General features: G+C 43.1%; 1 protein-coding gene across 2 annotated transcripts in view; it reads left to right on the top strand.

Annotated features, from left to right (window-relative positions):
* Positions 1-1,730: 1,730 nt before the first annotated feature.
* Positions 1,731-17,668, top strand: part of CPNE4 (copine 4) — a 229,979-nt gene continuing 214,041 nt past the window's right edge. For both annotated transcript variants that reach the window (XM_058018865.1, XM_058018857.1), the window contains exon 1: positions 1,731-1,903. The gene's annotated coding sequence lies outside the window, so the exon portion shown is untranslated. The remainder of the gene's footprint in view (positions 1,904-17,668) is intronic.

The following is a 17,668-nucleotide window of genomic DNA, read 5'->3' as shown; positions in this document are numbered from 1 at the left end:
AAATACTGGTCAGCAGGATTTTTTGCATAATATCCTCAGTAAAATGCTGCTTTTTGTTGCACTTTATCAGCAATGTGAAAAAAGATCAGGTTTACTGTGTATAGTTTTAACATTTGCACCAGTATCATGTTGAAGTCTCTAATTAGAGAGTTGTGGTATTCTGATGGAGGACTTCAGCTATATCCCAAGAGGTGTCTCAAAATTTTTAATTTGGAAGGCTTGTGATGCGTGTTCCTGGTTTGGGCTAGCAAATGTGTTTGCCTGCCTGTTCTGTGTTTCACACTTCACAGTGTCAGGAGCAGTAGTCCAGGGTTTGCCAGCTCAGCAAAACCTGGCATCAAATTCACAGCACACACTGACTTGCTTCTGTCTCTCACTCCTTTCCTGAAAAATTTGCATCCCTGGAGATACCTTCTTTTCAAAATATTTTATGTTTTTATCTTTATGCCTGTTTGGAGGAGAATGGGGTGAAACTGCACCATCTATCTCTTAGTGGATATGCTTTGGGAACTCTGTCACTGTGAAATCATTGTGCCTCAGATAGGTCTTCATCGGATTCTTGCGAGGTGGGGGGGGTTTGATAATAGAGATGGGGAGCTACGGCACAAAGATGCCATATTCTGCAAATATTTGGGCACTTGTTTAACTGACAAGTATGAATCCAATTCCCTGTGTAATCTGAGGATTTCTGGGAAGCCAGCCAAACTTTTAACAAGAGCTCACTTTGGCATCACCACAGTCGCTCGGTAGATCAAGAACTGAGTGGCTGCCATGGGTGGGCAAAATCAATCAGTGAATCCTGATATCCCAAGTCCTTGTGCTGTGTTTTAACTGTAAGAACTCTCTTTTTCCTTAGTTGGGGCCATCCTATCCCTTCTCCCGGTTAGGACATTTAGGGAGGCACTGCAGAGTCAGCAAGAGCCCCGATGCCAGGAGAAGCAATGGTCCCACAGCAGCCATCCAAGCTTGTTTCATTCTTTCAGGCTGACCCTGCTGCTTCCTTACCTTCTGGGCCCCGATGCATTTTCAATTCTGCGAAACTGAGAATTCCGCCGGCATGTGGACGTTACAGCCCGAACTTACCACAATCTTTAACTCACTGGAACCACTGGTTGGAGTTAATCACTGGCGGCCCCTCAGCAGTACAAGCAAACTGCATCGGGTGTGCTGAAGGGGCTCTCCGCAGGGAGGGCAGACAGGGCAGGGAGGGCCGAGCGTGCCCAGCTCCTGTCGGTGCCCGCCGCTCCCTTCAGGGAGGTCAGAGAGGTGCACGGGAGCCCCGGAGAGTGCCCGGCTCCTGTCGGTGCTCGCCGCTCCCCTCAGGAGGGCAGAGAGGGCAGAGAGGTGCGGGGGAGCCCCGGAGGGTGCCCGGCTCCTGTCGGTGCTCGCCGCTCCCCTCAGGGAGGTCAGAGAGGCGCACGGGAGCCCCGGAGAGTGCCCGGCTCCTGTCGGTGCCCGCCGCTCCCCTCAGGGAGGGCAGAGAGGGAGGGCAGAGAGGTGCGGAGGAGCCCCGGAGAGTGCCCGGCTCCTGTCGGTGCCCGCCGCTCCCCTCAGGGAGGTCAGACAGGGCCGAGAGGCGCGCGGGAGCCCCGGAGGGTGCCCAGTGTCCAGCGCCCGTCGGTGCCCGCCGCTCCCCGCAGGGGGCGCTGCCGGGTTCGGCGCCTCCGGCGCGGCCGGGCCCGGGGCGGCTCCGCGCGGGGGCAGCGCCGGGCGCGTCCCGCCCTCCCGCCTCCTCCCCGCGTCCCCTCCCCTCGGCCGCGCTGGTGGAGCCGCCGGGCTCCCTCGCTCCTCTTCACATGGGGCTTGCCCTGCCGGCGGGACGGCGCTCCTGCTCTCCCGCCGACCGCTGACAGGGACCCGGCGCGGGAGAAGGGGGCTCGTCGCTGCTGCCGCCGGCGGGCAGGTAGGAGCGGGCGGGCGGCGCACCTGAGGGGACTCGGGGAGCGGGCGGCGGCGGGACGGGCGCGCCGGGCTCTGTCGCCCCGGCCGGCGGTGCGGGAACGGAGGGAGCGCACGTGGAGGGAGCGCCTCGCATCCCGCCCGCCTCCCTCCGACCCTCGGCGCCGCCGCTCCGGCAGGTTCTTCCCTGCGCGGTTTCGGGATGCTCGGGGAATCCCCGCCGGTCACTTGCGGGCTCATCGCGGGGGGATTCTCTTCCCGGCTGCCGCGGGGAGCGGCGCAACTTCAGGGAGGAACCCGGGCGGGGACGCTGATCTTCCCCGTTCGCCCGAAGGGGATGGTGTTTGATTAAAGAGCCGCGGATCTCCCTCTGTCTGTTCCATCTTTTGCCTGTCAGGAGAACAGGTCCGTTATTTGTGAAATTATCCTATGTCAGTTCAGGTGTTGTTACTTTTTTTCCTGTACCCTACCAAATACAGTTGGTAGATTAAAACATAGGACGAATTCCTTATGCCGATAAAGTGAGCGCTATGGGTTTGCCGAGTTCATATACTCTGATGTTCTCATAGCTCAAAATAAACCTTTTCATTAAAAAGGAGAAAACCGGAATCAGTTCTCAGAGCTTTTGATTGATTAGAGCTCCCTCGTGGTAATCAGCGGGGAGTTTTGCCTGATTAAGAGCTGTAAAATTGTCCTGAGGTTTGTTACACAACTGGCTGTAGTTGTGCAGTACGGGCTCAGTTAGGTAACTTTGCAACTGGATCTCATTTTCACCGGTCCAGCTGAAGTACTTTCAAGTCAAATTCTTTTCATTTCTCTACTTTAAGCCCTCTCCGCTTGACGTGTACAAGCTAGGGGGAGGACTCTTTTTACCTGCCTTAAAGAAGAGTAAACGTGTTGGGTAAACAGGGAAGCTGGTGACATCCTTTGGAGTGACAGCGATTGCAGTTTAGAAATGCTCCATGTGTTTTGCTGGCAGTGCCAGGTTAACTGCTTTCATCCTGAACGTGTTTTATTTTGCTTGTGTTGCAGTTGAGCCTTAGATGCTCTATTTAATAAGCAGGGACTCAGCTGTAGTAGAAGGTGTAGAGACATGCATGTTATCATAGTCCCTCCAGCAAAGAGCATGCTTTCTGGTGTGATTATGCACAAATGTTACAGAAAACAGAGCATTGCTCCCAGAATAGCTTGGAGGTTTCAATTTCCACACATGTGAGCTGACTATTCAGTTACTGCTGTTCTGTTTTTTTTCTATGCTGCCGAAATACCTGACAGTAAGCAGTTTACAGAATCCGGTCACTTGGTTGTGGAACTTTTCTTCTTGCTGCAGCTGCAAGAGTTTATGTGAAATTGCTTTTTTTTAAGGCAGGAAAGTAGGTAGAATAAAATGGAAACTTTCTTGCCCTTCAAGTAGCAGCAACATAGGACCAAACTTGGGGAGGGTGGAACAAACAAAACCCAACATTTTTCTTTGGGTTTGTAACTACTTTCAGACGAGAAAAACTCCTTTGGGATGGTGCTTCTCAAGTTCGTTCTTGGTTCCTTGAAATTTCAGGTGGTGTAGGTCTGATTGATCTAGCTATTCAAATGAGGAAAGGTACTGTATTGTGGTCTGTGGAGTTCAAATGCACGTTACTGGAAAGCTTCGAATAGCCTTGAAATAGTCTCTAGGAGAGCAGGTGTATTTGCTATGTTTGGGACAATTGCAATTCCATTTAAACAAATAGGGAGTGTTTCTGAAACAGGGCATAACTCTGTTGGCTTTGGTTTTCAGTACTGGTGTTCCCAAACTGAGACCACAATCCAGTATGAATCCTTTGCATGTAAATTCAATGTCTGCAGATACATGTGTTGGTATTGCTAACCTCATTGGAGGTTGGATACCTAATGTCTTTAAGGACAAGTCAATGGGAAAAACTCAGGGGTGAGATGAACAGCTTTCCAGAGCTAGGGCGATGGAAAACAAATTGTGTATCACTGAAGTTAAAAGTATTCAAGAAAGCTGTTAATAACATTCAAAAGGAGATCCTTAATATGCATGTGAAGAGCATTATCAGTTTGTGGAGCTCAGTAGCCAGCAGGCAGCTGAGCTATCATGTTTAACTGTCCATCTCCTAATCCTTGGGTAGAGATTTTTCTAAACCAGGCTGCTTAAATGTACCCCAGTTTGAAGCATTGAAATAAGGTGAATTATGGTGAACTCTTTCAGCTCAAGAGATTGGATATTTGCGATTTGAGCAGAAAAACTATCTTCTTAACAGTGTGCCAAAGCCTGGAGATCTCCCTGCACAGCGAATCTAATGGGATGCACATTGTGGTGTTGTGTGTTCAGTGCTGGTTTAAAGGAGATTTTTCTGTGGCAGCTATCACTTATATATCACAATTGTTGATTTGCCTTCACGAGGTGGGCTAAAAAGTGCCGTGGATATGTAGAGATTAAGTGCCTTGCTGAGTTTGAAAGAGCAGAACATTGAGGCCAGATTGAAAAAGGTCTAGACTGGCAGTTCGATCTGGCTTGTCTGCCTTGTTTGCCATAGGTTGTTTGAGCAGCTCTTTCTAGGTATTGCATTCAATGGTTGGCTGACAACATTCAAAGTCTGATTTGTTTTTCTATTACATTCCTTTCTATCTCTTTGCATGCTTGTGGTATCTGGTAGTTTATTATGCTGTCATAGCTTCCCTTTTCCTGGGTTTATTATTTTGATGGTTTAAAATCCTCTATTAGACTCCATGCAAAAACAAGGCTCTGTTAATGGATAGTTGGAGTGGTGAAATTTGAGTGTGAGATAGCCAGTGGTCAGCACTATGGTTCTTGTGCAACCATCAGTCAGCAACTCTTCGCATAAATACCCAATCTAAAATTTAATATCATCCGCTGTAGGGAATCCCATTGGAAAGGTGACTTTAGGTAAGCAGGAGGTTCTGACTGGAGGATGAAGGATACATGCCTATGAAGAGCTGTGCCAAGGCTGATGTGAAAATGGTAACTTGGGGTTGAAGCATTTGTACATTTTTGTGACTCAAAAGTGTAAGTCCATTTTTACTCATAAAAACTGCAGTGTAAAACTTTAGGGTGCCTAAGTATTTTCAGTCTTTTTGCAAGATGCCTGACAGCAAAACCTGCAAAGTAGCCTGGTCTGAGGAGTTCTGCTTTTGTCTGCCCTTGGAACTGAAGTGTTCTTTGCTGGTGCAGTTGCCAAGATGCTAGTTGTTGGTAGAGAGAGGTTTTTATTCAGTTTATATTCACATTTCAATCGCTAAAGACCCTCATGTTGTCTCCCATTAATCAGCCAACTGTAGTTGCTGTCTTTAAGCAAATGAAGCTGTGATAATTTGCTACTGCTTGCCCTTTTATGCTGCAAATGCTACACAGCTGTGAAGTTGCCATCTAGCTTTGACTCAGGATGCATTCTCCTTCCAAGTGGTGTGCAGCCCTCAAACAGCCTGGATTCTCAGAGAAAGGTAGGTCTGAGAGTGGCATTTGTGACCTAGAAAAAAGCTACACAGAGATAAGGGGAGCTACATGCATGCTTGAAAACTAGCACATGCCCAAGTGTTTTGGTGAATAAGCTGGAATGCTTTGCTGAATCACAGCTGTGAGGGTGCAGAAATACTAAACCTCTAGCGTCTGCTGTGGCTGAGTGCAGGGCTTGGAGTGAATTTCAGGGCAGGTGCTTGGATACCATCCGGACAGCAAAAATTAACCGGGAATGGAAATGTTACATTGCAAGTCACTTTACTGGGAAATTTTACCAGTACTTTTCCCTTTTTCTCTGGTACTCAAACGCCGAGTGAAAACTGATGCAGTAAAAACCCAATTCCCACTGATTTCCTTAAGAAAATGATTATGCGAAGGGTGTGCCTAAGCAAACTGCTTTGGCAGCTCCGCCTGCAGCCTGCAGAAACGGTGGGATTTGCCCAGTGATGACGTTTCTGTGTCAGTCCCTGTTAACTGATTCCATCGCGGGACCAGCGCTAAGTGTGGAACTCCGGTACCGACCCGGGCTTGGTCCCATTAACCCACCCGCGACCTCCGCGGGCGGCGGCGATGCTGCGGGCATCCCCCGGCAGCGGGGCCGGGCGCTCCCGGCGCTCCCATCCCGGCGGGCGGCGCGGAGCCACCGGGGGGCGCCCGAGGACCGGCGGAGCTCGAGGGGATCCTGGCGCGTCCCGAGCCGCCCGGGATGCCGGAGGGTGTGCGGGGCGGAACGCTCATCCCAGGACAACCGGGATGCCGGAGGGTGTACGGGGCGGGACCCGCATCCTGAGCCACCGGGATACCGGAGGGTGTGCGGGAGGGACCCGCATCCCAGGACAACCGGGATGCCGGAGGGTGTGCGGGGCGGAACGCTCATCCCAGGACAACCGGGATACCGGAGGGTGTGCGGGAGGGACGCGCATCCGAGCCGCCCGGGATGCCGGAGGGTGTGCGGGGCGGGACCCGCATCCCGAGCCAGCTGTTCCCTCCCCCGGTGAGGGGCATCCTCTCCGCGGGATGCGCATCCCGAGCCGCTTGTTCCGCTCCCCTGTTCTTTCCTTGTGAGCCTTGTTATGTATAGGAGCTGGTCTGGGCAGAAGGAGATTCCTCTACTAACTTAGCTCGCTGCCCTCCCCCCCCGGTATTGCTTCCACTAACCTTTCCTGCTTTGCCAGCCCAGGCTCCCCAAAGCTGGAAATGAAATCTCTGCCAGCTTCTTTGGTAGCCTGACTGAAGGCAGTGCAAGAAGCACCTCGGGATGGGGCACTAGGAAGATTCTTGGCTAGACCAACCTTTTATGGCTAAAGCAGTGATTCCCATCAGTGTGACTTTGATTTCTCATTTCTTGTCAATATTATGTGATTGACACAGGGAGAATACCCACGGCGTTATTTGCTAGTGACTGCAAAGTGGCTCAGCAAAGCCTGTAGTCAGGGGCTGTTACAGAGAGTTGGAGTAATACTGAGCAAGATTCCCTTTAGCTAAAGAAGAGACAAATGGAAAGCATGTGAGCCCTAAGTAAGAAAAGTTTGTGTAAAAGACTGAGCTGGGGAGCTGCTAGGGCAATGAATCCATGATTTTCTAATCTACTGCCTTCCATAATTTCCTCCTGTGAATTGATCACTAAAATTTACTCGGATTGTCATTCATCAGGCGGCAAGGTAGACATTCACTGGGCACCTGGAGAGGGCAAGGCACCCTTCTCACAGGTAGAAAAAGCCAATAATCTGCCTGTGGGTCGCAGCTCAGACAGGGGCAGTCCCAGAATTAATTTCTGACTCTTTTTTAACTGTTTACTTGAGAAAATTTCTCCTTTTGCATTATGTTGTCCAGAGCCTTCAGCAAGATTGTTGTCTTTAGTAATGCTTGCCACTCTGGCTCAGCATAATGTGAAGGACTGGGATTGCTAATGTTAGTTGCCATCTAGAAGAACTCTGCCAAAATCAACTGAATATCGTGAAAAATGCAGAACTGGCTTGTTGAATTAAAAATATCTTGTACAATATCTGCAGTAAGGTAATAAGTGTATCATTATGTGAGGACTGTGACTGGCACTTTGAAGTCATTGCCAGTAAAATCCTCAGAAATGTGGACAACTGAATAACATGCAGCTAACACTGTGCTAAGTAATGTAGACAGCTGTTTCTTATTAGGTTTTACACTAATTGCTGCTGCTGTTACCATTGCATTTGTGAGTTGATAGAGTTTCACATCATTTGTATGCTCCTGGTGCAAATGGTGCCCTGGTACATCATGTGTTGATAAAAGCAGATGCTTTTACTTGGCTTTTAATTTGTGGTGCAAGTTTTATGGGATCATTAGAGTTCACTGAAAAAGATAGAAAATGACTTGGGGATCTTGCTAGACATTTGGCCAGGCAGGCTCATCTTTGTATAGTGATCAAAGAAAGGAGGAAGAAAAGAAAATCTGTGAAAATCCATGAAATTATTTATTTGGAATGAGTGTGTAGATGTAGGAGAAGAGTGAGGGAAGGGAAAATAGAAAATGGGAGTAGCCTGCCTGTCAGAATGTTTTAAGTAGGGTCCAGTCCTCCGTGAGGGTTTGCAGGCAGCTTGTAACTGCCTGGGGATGTTCTTTTTAAACTCACAGAAAGCTTTCAGTTTTAAGCTTGCATTAAAGATCTGGGCTGAGGCCAGCTTTACTTGTGTGGAGAAGACTGAAAAAAATGCTGTACTAAAGCTTAATTAAACATTTTTTCTGTGTATGTGATTTTGGAGATGTACAAAATACAATGTCAGCTCTTTATGTTGGGGATGGCAGTATATGCTGGAGGTGGCCACAGTGAAGTTAGGAAAGATCAAGCAGAAACCATTAAGGCATCTGTAATTTTCTCTGAAGTTAGGAAAAGTCCATTTGGCCCTTCATCTAAGTTAAGTGGCACCTGACTATCTGTAATTTTGATTTTGCTTGTCTTTGTGACATAAACAGTCATGCTAACTTCGCTATAGATTCCAAATAAATATTGCTGTTAGTTTTGGTTTTATATCTTAAAGGATCATATGCAGCTTCTAGGGAAAATGACAGTATCAATCTTTCCTTTTCCTATCCATCAAAGTCTTGTCTTCTGTAAAAAAAAAAATGGGTTAGGACTGCAGAGTAGTCAGAAATGAAGAAATTGGTGAACTGTGTTAGAAAGTCACTTTTTAGTCACAAGATCAGATACTCTGTGTCTCTATCAAGGACTGGGAGATGAGGCAGAAAAAATGTTCATTATATGCAGGTTGTAACTGCAGTTTGAAATGTCAGAACAGTTTATAATTAGAAACAGGAGACTAAAACTTCATCTCTGAACAGAGATTTGTAATAAATGGCTGATTTAAAATAAGGTATACACAAAAAAGCATGAAAATATTTAAATGTTTTTATGAGATTATCCCTTATATTGAATTAAATATTGTCTTGCTTCTGTACTTATTTTAGGTGCAAATAATGATATGAAAGTGACTGATTGTACGAGAAAATGTTTTTTGTGTGAGTTGAATTTTAATAGTCCTATTTATGAATTATGTTCAACTGTGGACTCAAGGAAGAGATACCTGAATAAGCTGATGCAATGTTTCCCCATCAACTCAAAACATTTTGCAATAAAAACTGCAACATTAAATAAAATAGATTGCAAGGATAAGTTAATTGGAAAAGTACTCTTCAGGTGATTAATTCTTAAATGTTTTCCACGGACTAGTAAGGGAAATGATATTTCAGTTTTTGCACTCAAAGCTAAAATATTTGGTTCATGGAGTCTTATTAAGTATGAACTTTCTGATTTCATCAGTGCATTCCTAACCATAGACTTTTTTGAACTTTTCAGTGAATTTGGTTGGCAGTGTGGATTCTGTTAGATGGAGCTCCTGTGAACCACCCCTGTGGGGAGAAGCTAATGCATTTAGCTGTAGTGTTCCCTTGGCCACTTCGTGAACAAAGAGTGTGTGCACAAAGAGACCATGAAAACAAGATGCACGTAATTTTTAAACTGTTATTTACCAACTGAGAAGTGTGGTAGGTGACTAGCAACCAGGCAAAGCACTGACATACCATTCTGAGACACCTGCTTCATAACCTCAGAGGACAACTGAGGCTGGAAGGCACCTCTGGAAGTCATTTGGTCCAATTCCCTTTTCAAGCATGGCCACTTGAGCCAGTCACCCAGAACTGTGTCTAGGTGGTTTCTGAATTTCCCCAGAGAGGAAAACTGCCACTTCCCTGGGCAGCTTGTGCCAGTGCTTGGTCACCCTCACAGTGCAACAGGCGTTTCCTGCTCCTCAGAAGGTTGTGTTTCACTGTGTTTCATGTAGTGCCTGTCACATCTGGTCTAGTCACTGGGAATGACTGGAAAAAGGCCAGCTGCATGCTCTGTGTGCCCTCTCTTCAAATATTTGTATATGTTAGTAATTTTCCCCTGAGCCTTCTGTTCTCAAGGCTGAACAGTCCTAGTTCTCCTTCCTCTCATGTGAAGTGCTCCCATCCCTTAATTATTCTTGTGGCCCATTTGCTGGTCTCTCTCCAGAATGTCCACATTGTTATTTCACTGAGGAACCCAGATCTCCAGGTGTGGCCACACTCATCCAGACCATTGCTGGCCTGGCAGTCATTGGTATTGGGGAAAGTTCACTTCTATTGTGCCTTGGATGGACTGATTCCCAGTATTGCTGGGGTTTTTCCACAGCTTTTTGTGGGTCATTTTTGGTTTTGATTGGGTTTTTTTGCCGTTTTACTTTGGTTTTTTGTTTTGTTTTGGTTTTTTTTTTGAGTCCTTGAACTGTTAACAGTCTAGGTTCTTTCAAGGATCTTCTGTCTAGCTGCAGATTTACCATTCCTGTCTGTCATGGCTCCCGTCTGAGTATTGTTGCACAGCTTTCTTGCAAGCTGGCAGTTTCCTCAGAAGTTTCATTCAAGGTTATGCAGTTTTGCTGTGTCAAAACTAGGCCTTGAATCACAGATAGCTGAACCCCTAGGAGGAGGATTCACACAAAGCTGAGGTGTGAATTCAGTATGAGCTATGCTGTGCCAATTCCCTTAGGAGGACACACAGTGAATAGTAGCTGCAAGGTTATTTGAACTACTTTCAAAATAACTGGAGAAACTTTGTAACTTAAGCCTTCTCTGTGCTGCACTTTTACCTGTCAGTGTGATTTTGTATGTGTTTCTGACACTAATGTGGTTTGTAATTGGCTCCTTGCCTGATTTTGACAGAGACAAGTGGTGCTGATATGGATTGCCTATGGCCAGGAAAACTCTTTTATTTTTCTGCCAGGAAAGGTTTATGTTCAATATCAGGAAAAATTTCTTCAATGAAGAGGTTGTTAAGCTCTGGAACAGGCTGCCCAGGGAACTGGTGGTGCCACCACTCCTGGAAGTATTTAAAAGATTCACAGATATGTCACTTAAGGGCATGGTTTAGTGGTGAACTTGGTAGTGTTAGATTAACTGTTGGACTCAATGGTCTTAAAGGTCTTTTTCAACATAGGTTATTCTATAATTCTATAAAAAAAGGGCACCAAAATTATCAAAAGGAAGAAATAGAAGAAGGTGAAGCTCAAGATGTTGACAGGAGTTGTAAAGGAGCAATGGACTGAGGGTGAGAATCAGGATATATGCCTGCTATGTGTTATGCAGGAAAGGCTGGTAAAATTAGAAGGAAGTTAAAAATAAAAATAAGTTTTATGAAGAGACAAGATGATACTTTTAGTATTTCTCAAGGGATAGAAGGATCAAATATTACAAGTGTGTTTTAAAGAAAAAACAGCTAGTAAAGTTCTCACTTTCTTAAAATGCATAGCAAAACTTATATTGCATTCACTGGTGCTAGAATTATTTCTGTCCTGAATGTCAGGAAAGGAAGTGAATACCAGGAAAGGAACTAAATGTTTTCTTGTATTTGCAAGCATTCAGACTTGGAATTTCTGTTATCTGCAGTGGAAAATCAGGTCAAACACTGAGAAAAACTTTCTCATTGGAACAGTAGTGCAGCAGAAAAAAAATCTGAAATAATTGAAATTTCATTCGCTTGAAGGTTTGAAGAGCAGAGAGTGTCTGCTGTGAAGTTTTCAGATACAGTTAATTCAGTTTTGGGGACAAATGGTATTTCAGCCACATCCTTTATGATTTTATGAAATCTTCCAGAAGTAGGCTTTCAGATTTGTTTGATCCTTTCTATGCCAGAGGCATAGCTTTCTTAAATTGTTAATATCTATGCAGTACATGAAGGAAGTCAACATGTTTCTGGCAGAATATCACAAGAGTTAAAAAACTGTGAAAATAATGGGGTTTGTTTTGATGTAGGTTTTTTCCTTGAACTAAGAGTTCTGGTAGTGTGCACCTGGTAATGGTCCTATTTTGTAAACTGGCTATTTATTAACACTTTTTTGATGTATTTGCTATTTCAATTTAGATATTTGACTGCTTGAAGTGACTTCTATGACATACTAGTCAAGTGCTAGTTTGACACCTTGGAAAAGTGTCAGCCACTCCTCTTGCTGCTGGAAATTTGTAAAATGTGATGTGAATGACTTCCCACTGTTCTTTATGAAGAGGGACAGATATTGTGGTGGCTTCCTCAAAGAGATGCCACTTCAAGATTCAGACATGGTGGCATAAGCATTCATCAGGTGTTATCAAAGTGACTGGCACATCAGTTGTCCTCCACTTTCTGCTCTGTTCAGGATTATTTTATGCACTGGAGTGGTGGTGGTTGTATGTGGTGGTGGTTTTGTGATTTGTTGTTTTATTTTGGTTGTGATTTGGTTGTTTTTTTGTGAAGTTTGAGAGCAGTTAAATTGAAGAAGTCTTTACAGGATTATTTCTGCTAGTTTTGTTTTTCAAAGCAATCAATTCGATGACAAGACTGTATGCATGCTAAAATTCTCTTTTTCATTCGGATGTGATGCTGAAGAATGACTTTTCCCCATCCATGATCTTTACTCCCTGCTGTAGCAAAATAAAAATTTGCAGGGATTCTTGTATCCAGTTAAAATTTCTTACAGCATTGTTCTTTCCAGGTGTTTCCCTAATTAGGGGTTGAATTTGTCGCCTAAGTAAACGGATTGGGTTGGTTTGTTTAAAAATAGTCAGAATATCAGATACAATTTGTTTTGAAGTTCTCTAAAACCTCTTTTGAAGCAACATCTTTTAAACTTTTTGGAGTTAACGGCTCAAAGAAGTGTACTTGAAGGCAGTGACTCTCAGAAGGGCTGACTGGAGGAGATTAAAAAATAAGCTATTCTAATCTGCAATGGATATGGATTTGCTTTGAACCAATGTTTAACTGGTGCTCACAGAAACTAGTTTCATTGTGAAGATGTTTGTTTCCTGCCTTAAACAAATCTTTAATTCCTGCACCTTGATACTCATGATGTTAATGCATTGATTTGCTTTCCTGTCCTATCCTTCTTTTACTGGAATAAATCTGTTCCTGACAGTTTTCTTTCATGAACACTACCTACATGGCATTTAGAGGGTCTAAACCTGGTTTGTACTGTGTAAGTTTAAGATGAAGCATGACTTTTACAAGTGAAGCCAAAGATATTCTTTTACAAGATATTCTGTAGGAATTTAGGATGATAATGTGCATAAAGCAAAGTTTTGCATGACTTGAATTTTACTACCTTCCTTTCTATAATTGCTTTTACTGTGGGCAGTTAGTCTGTAATCATTCTCTAAAGTGAGTACCCAGAGTTAATTTCCTTACTTGCACTTATGACTTGGTGGTGTTTTATTATGGAATAGTTATGTTTAACCACCCAATTAGCAGGTGAATAATTCTTTCATGCTGTTGCATCCATTTCTCTATGACCATCCATTGTCTGATGTGAATTTTTTCAAAGAGTGCTGTGTTTAACTGTGACTGGAGGATAAGCTGGGGTTGAATGAAATAGCAAAGAGAGAGTGTTGAGGATTTGATCAATTTGAAATGGTCCGTTTCTCCTGCAGTTCAAGACAATTAGGGAAGATGAATGCAGCAAGTGACTTGCAGTGTAACTGATCTCCTTAAATTCACTGACAAAATATGAGCTGCGCTCCAGAGATTTTCACAGATTACCAGTGTGTAGGTTTCCAGCAGAACACAGGAGTTCTGTAGAAGTGGCAGTGACCAGTGGTTACTGAAAGATATGGGAAAACAAAGGAGAGAGAATCCCTAACATTTTTCATGCTGCTGTTGCCAAGAAACCCCAGCTGAGCATAACCTGTTATTGATTGTGGTTTCCTTGGCTTAGTGAAGATATATACATTAGACCACAAATTCAGTTTCTCTAAAGTGGCTCTCATGTGACCTATTCCTGGCTCTGTTAGTGAAGAATTTTTGTAATCTGGATTTTGTGTTGGGGTTTTGTTATGTGTTTGTTTGTTGTTTGTTTGTTTTAAATTGATTATGGACGCTGTAAGCAGATGGACAACACCCAGCGGACTTGCAGGTGGAAAATAAGGTAGAAGGTCATGTCACTTGTGTTGAAGTGAAGGAAAAATCAGGATGCAGCTAAAAGCTTATGAATGAGCCAGTGATGGGTGGTAAATGCTCCTATTAGCTATTTGTTAGGAGGAAAACACAGAAGATGACCTCTGTGGAAGAGGTAATGCGTTAGCTGTCAGTGTAAAATGTCTTGTGAGCCCTGTAAAGAGTGAGGCAGTCACATTTGGTTTGCTTTGTTTGTCACCCGCCATGGAGAGTGGCTCGCCAGGATTCCTCTGCAGAGGAAACATCGTGTGAGCAGCAGAAACTTTGGAGCAGAGGAACTGAAAGTTGTTGATAATTTTTGGTTGATAAGGGTGGGGATGGATGGAGCTGCTGAGCACTTTGCAGGAAGTCGTGCTGGAATTGTCTGTTAATCCCTACTTGCCTGTACAGCTGGGCTTACAGATGATGAACACCTGAAAGGGCCCCTTGTGACAGCTCCCATTGTGAAATGACTTGTATTACCAGGGTGTGATTCATGAGAGCTCATGTCATCCCTTTCCTGGTGAATGATCTCTGGTTCTCTTTAAGTGGTGTGGGTCAATGCTTGGAGCTGTGTGAGGCTCTGGTGACAAGGAAGGCTGGCCAGGCCTGTTCTAAATAGTTCACTAAATCATATTTGGTGCTCGGAGCATCCATGTATGTTTTCAGAGATGCACTCAGACTTTAAACAGAGAAGATTAAATAAACTTTGAGCATGATTTAGCAGCATAGGTGTCTCCAGCTGTCACTTGGCCCTCTCTCTGTGCTGCGCTATTCACCACCCACATTTTAAGGGAACACAGAGGAAGGCTGTGGGGCCTCAGAGCACTGATTTGGTGACTTTTCAGAAAGGAGACTATCACAACATTTCCCTATTGCAGATAAGAAGGAAAGATGCTTAAAAATCAAACAATCTCAAGGAAACAATTTAAAGCATCAGCCCCACTCCATGTTTTCATGACAGCTCATGAAGAAGAAATGTTAGGCAAAAATACTAAGAGGGTTTTCTTCATTATTTCTTTCTTGTAGGGTGTGGGATTTAAGGATTTCATGCATCTGGGATGCTTTGAAAATAGAAAGTGGGATGGGAAACACTATTTCCTAGTATGTTTTTTCCCTCGGGGTTTGTTATTACAGAATTACAGCATTTGCAGAGCCCAGTTTTGTGACTTTACTTGGTTTTTTCCATCATTAAAAATGCTCACAAAGCACAAAACAACACTAAGTTGGGTAGAATATGAAAAAAGAAAGCAAACCAAACAAACTACAGTGACACAGTTTAATATTTTAGATTGTTTTGTCATCTTGTTTTCTTGTTAGTGGTGAAAATGATGAAGCAAGTTGTGATCAGTGTCTCAAAATGAAATGTAAACATCTGAAGATGTTCAGATTTTTGGTGTGTTCTATTTAAACAAATTATGTATAAAGATTTTCAACTGAGTATTTTTTCTATTTTATTCAGAGAAAAAGATGACAGGCTTTTAGTACTCATTAAATATCTAACTCTTGGTTCTACTCAGCTCTTACTGTTAGGCTTTTCCAAAATAGACTTTAAGGAGTTTATGGTTCTCTTTAACCTTATTGTTACGACAAAAAACTTTTAAACAACCCCAAACTTGCTTCTAATTACTTCATATTTGTGTAATAACTCTTATTTTTTCTAATTTTAAAATTATCATAGAACCATAAAATAGTTTGCATTGTAAGGGACCTGAGAGAGAGCCTGGTTCCAACCTCTCTCCATGGCCAGGAACATCATCTAGTAGGTCAGATTGCTGAGGTCCCCATCCAGCCTGGCCTTGGACACTTCCAGGGATGGGGCATCCAGAGCTTCTCTGGATAACCTGTTCCAGTGCCTCACCACCCTCACAGCAGAGAATTTCTTTCTAATATCTGAAAAAGCAGAGATTTAGGTTAAAAACCTGTTCCCCTTGTCCTACCACTCTCTGCCCATGTCAAAACTTGCTGTACTGAAAGGCCACAATTAGGTCTCCATGTAGCTTTCTTTTCCTCAGGCTGAACAGCTTGGTTTGTTGAACTTCTTCATGAGGTTCTTCTCATGGGCCCACTTCTCAGGCTGGTCCAGGTCTTTCTGGATGGCATCCCATCCTTTTCTTGCTCTGCATCAACTGCACTGCTCTACTTGGTGTCATCTCCAAACCTGCTGAGGATGCACTTGGTCTTGCTGTTTATGTCACTGATAAAGATGTGATAGGGCTGAGATACCAAGACAGAGCCCTGAGGAGCACCCTTTGCCATCAGCCTCCACTTGGCCATGGAGCCATTGACCACAACTCCAGCTGCATCAGTCCAGCAACTTCTTCATCCAAAATATAATCCATGCTTCAAACCCATGTTTCTCCAGTTTGGAGATAAGGATATCATTCAGGACTGTGTCAAAAGCTGTGGTATTTTCTGGGGTCTCCCATGGCAGGAAGGAGTGAATCTGACTCATGTTCTTAGAAGGTTTATATTATACTATGCTATATTATACTATGCTATATTATACTATGCTATATTATACTATGCTATATTATACTATGCTATATTATACTATGCTATATTATACTATGCTATATTATACTATGCTATATTATACTATGCTATATTATACTATGCTATATTATACTATGCTATATTATACTATGCTATATTATACTATGCTATATTATACTATGCTATATTATACTATGCTATATTATACTATGCTATATTATACTATGCTATATTATACTATGCTATATTATACTATGCTATATTATACTATGCTATATTATACTATGCTATATTATACTATGCTATATTATACTATGCTATATTATACTATGCTATATTATACTATGCTATATTATACTATGCTATATTATACTATGCTATATTATACTATGCTATATTATACTATGCTATATTATACTATGCTATATTATACTATGCTATATTATACTATGCTATATTATACTATGCTATATTATACTATGCTATATTATACTATGCTATATTATACTATGCTATATTATACTATGCTATATTATACTATGCTATATTATACTATGCTATATTATACTATGCTATATTATACTATGCTATATTATACTATGCTATATTATACTATGCTATATTATACTATGCTATATTATACTATGCTATATTATACTATGCTATATTATACTATGCTATATTATACTATGCTATACTATACTATGCTATACTATACTATGCTATACTAAAACTAAACTAAAGAATAGAGAAAGGATACAGACAGAAGGTTTAACAAGAATGATAATGAAAAATTCGTGACTCTCCAGAGCCTTGACACAGCTGGACATGACTGGTCATTAAGTTAAAACAATTCCCATGAAACCAATCAAAAAATGACCAGTTGATAAACAATCTCCAGATAACATTCCAAAGCAGCAAACACAGGAGAAGCAATCAGATAATTATTGTTTTCATTTATCTCTGAGGTTTCTCAGCTTCCCAGGAGAAGAAGTCCTGGTGAAGGGATTTTTCAGATAATATGACAGTGACAAAAAGCTTTAGAGAAGTCCAGATAGATTACAACAATTGGCCTTCCCTTGTGGACTGTTGCCACCACTTTATCATGGAAGGCCATAGGATTGGTCAGGCATGTTTTGTCCTCAGTAAAGGTGTGCTGGCTGTCTTGGATCACCTCTTTGTCTTGTATGTGCCCTAACATTTCTTCAAGGGGATCTGCTCCTTGATCTTCCCAGGCACAACGGTAGGTTTGCTGGTAGTTTGCATTCTTTCCTTTTTAAAAGCAGGAGTAGTTTCCCTTTTTCCAGTCACCAGGAACTTCACCTGACTGCCATGACTTTTCAGAT

The sequence above is a fragment of the Melospiza georgiana genome, chromosome 1, assembly GCF_028018845.1.
Source record: "Melospiza georgiana isolate bMelGeo1 chromosome 1, bMelGeo1.pri, whole genome shotgun sequence".
In the NCBI taxonomy this organism is placed as follows: Eukaryota; Metazoa; Chordata; class Aves; order Passeriformes; family Passerellidae; genus Melospiza; species Melospiza georgiana.
This window is presented reverse-complemented; position numbering and strand designations above follow the sequence as displayed.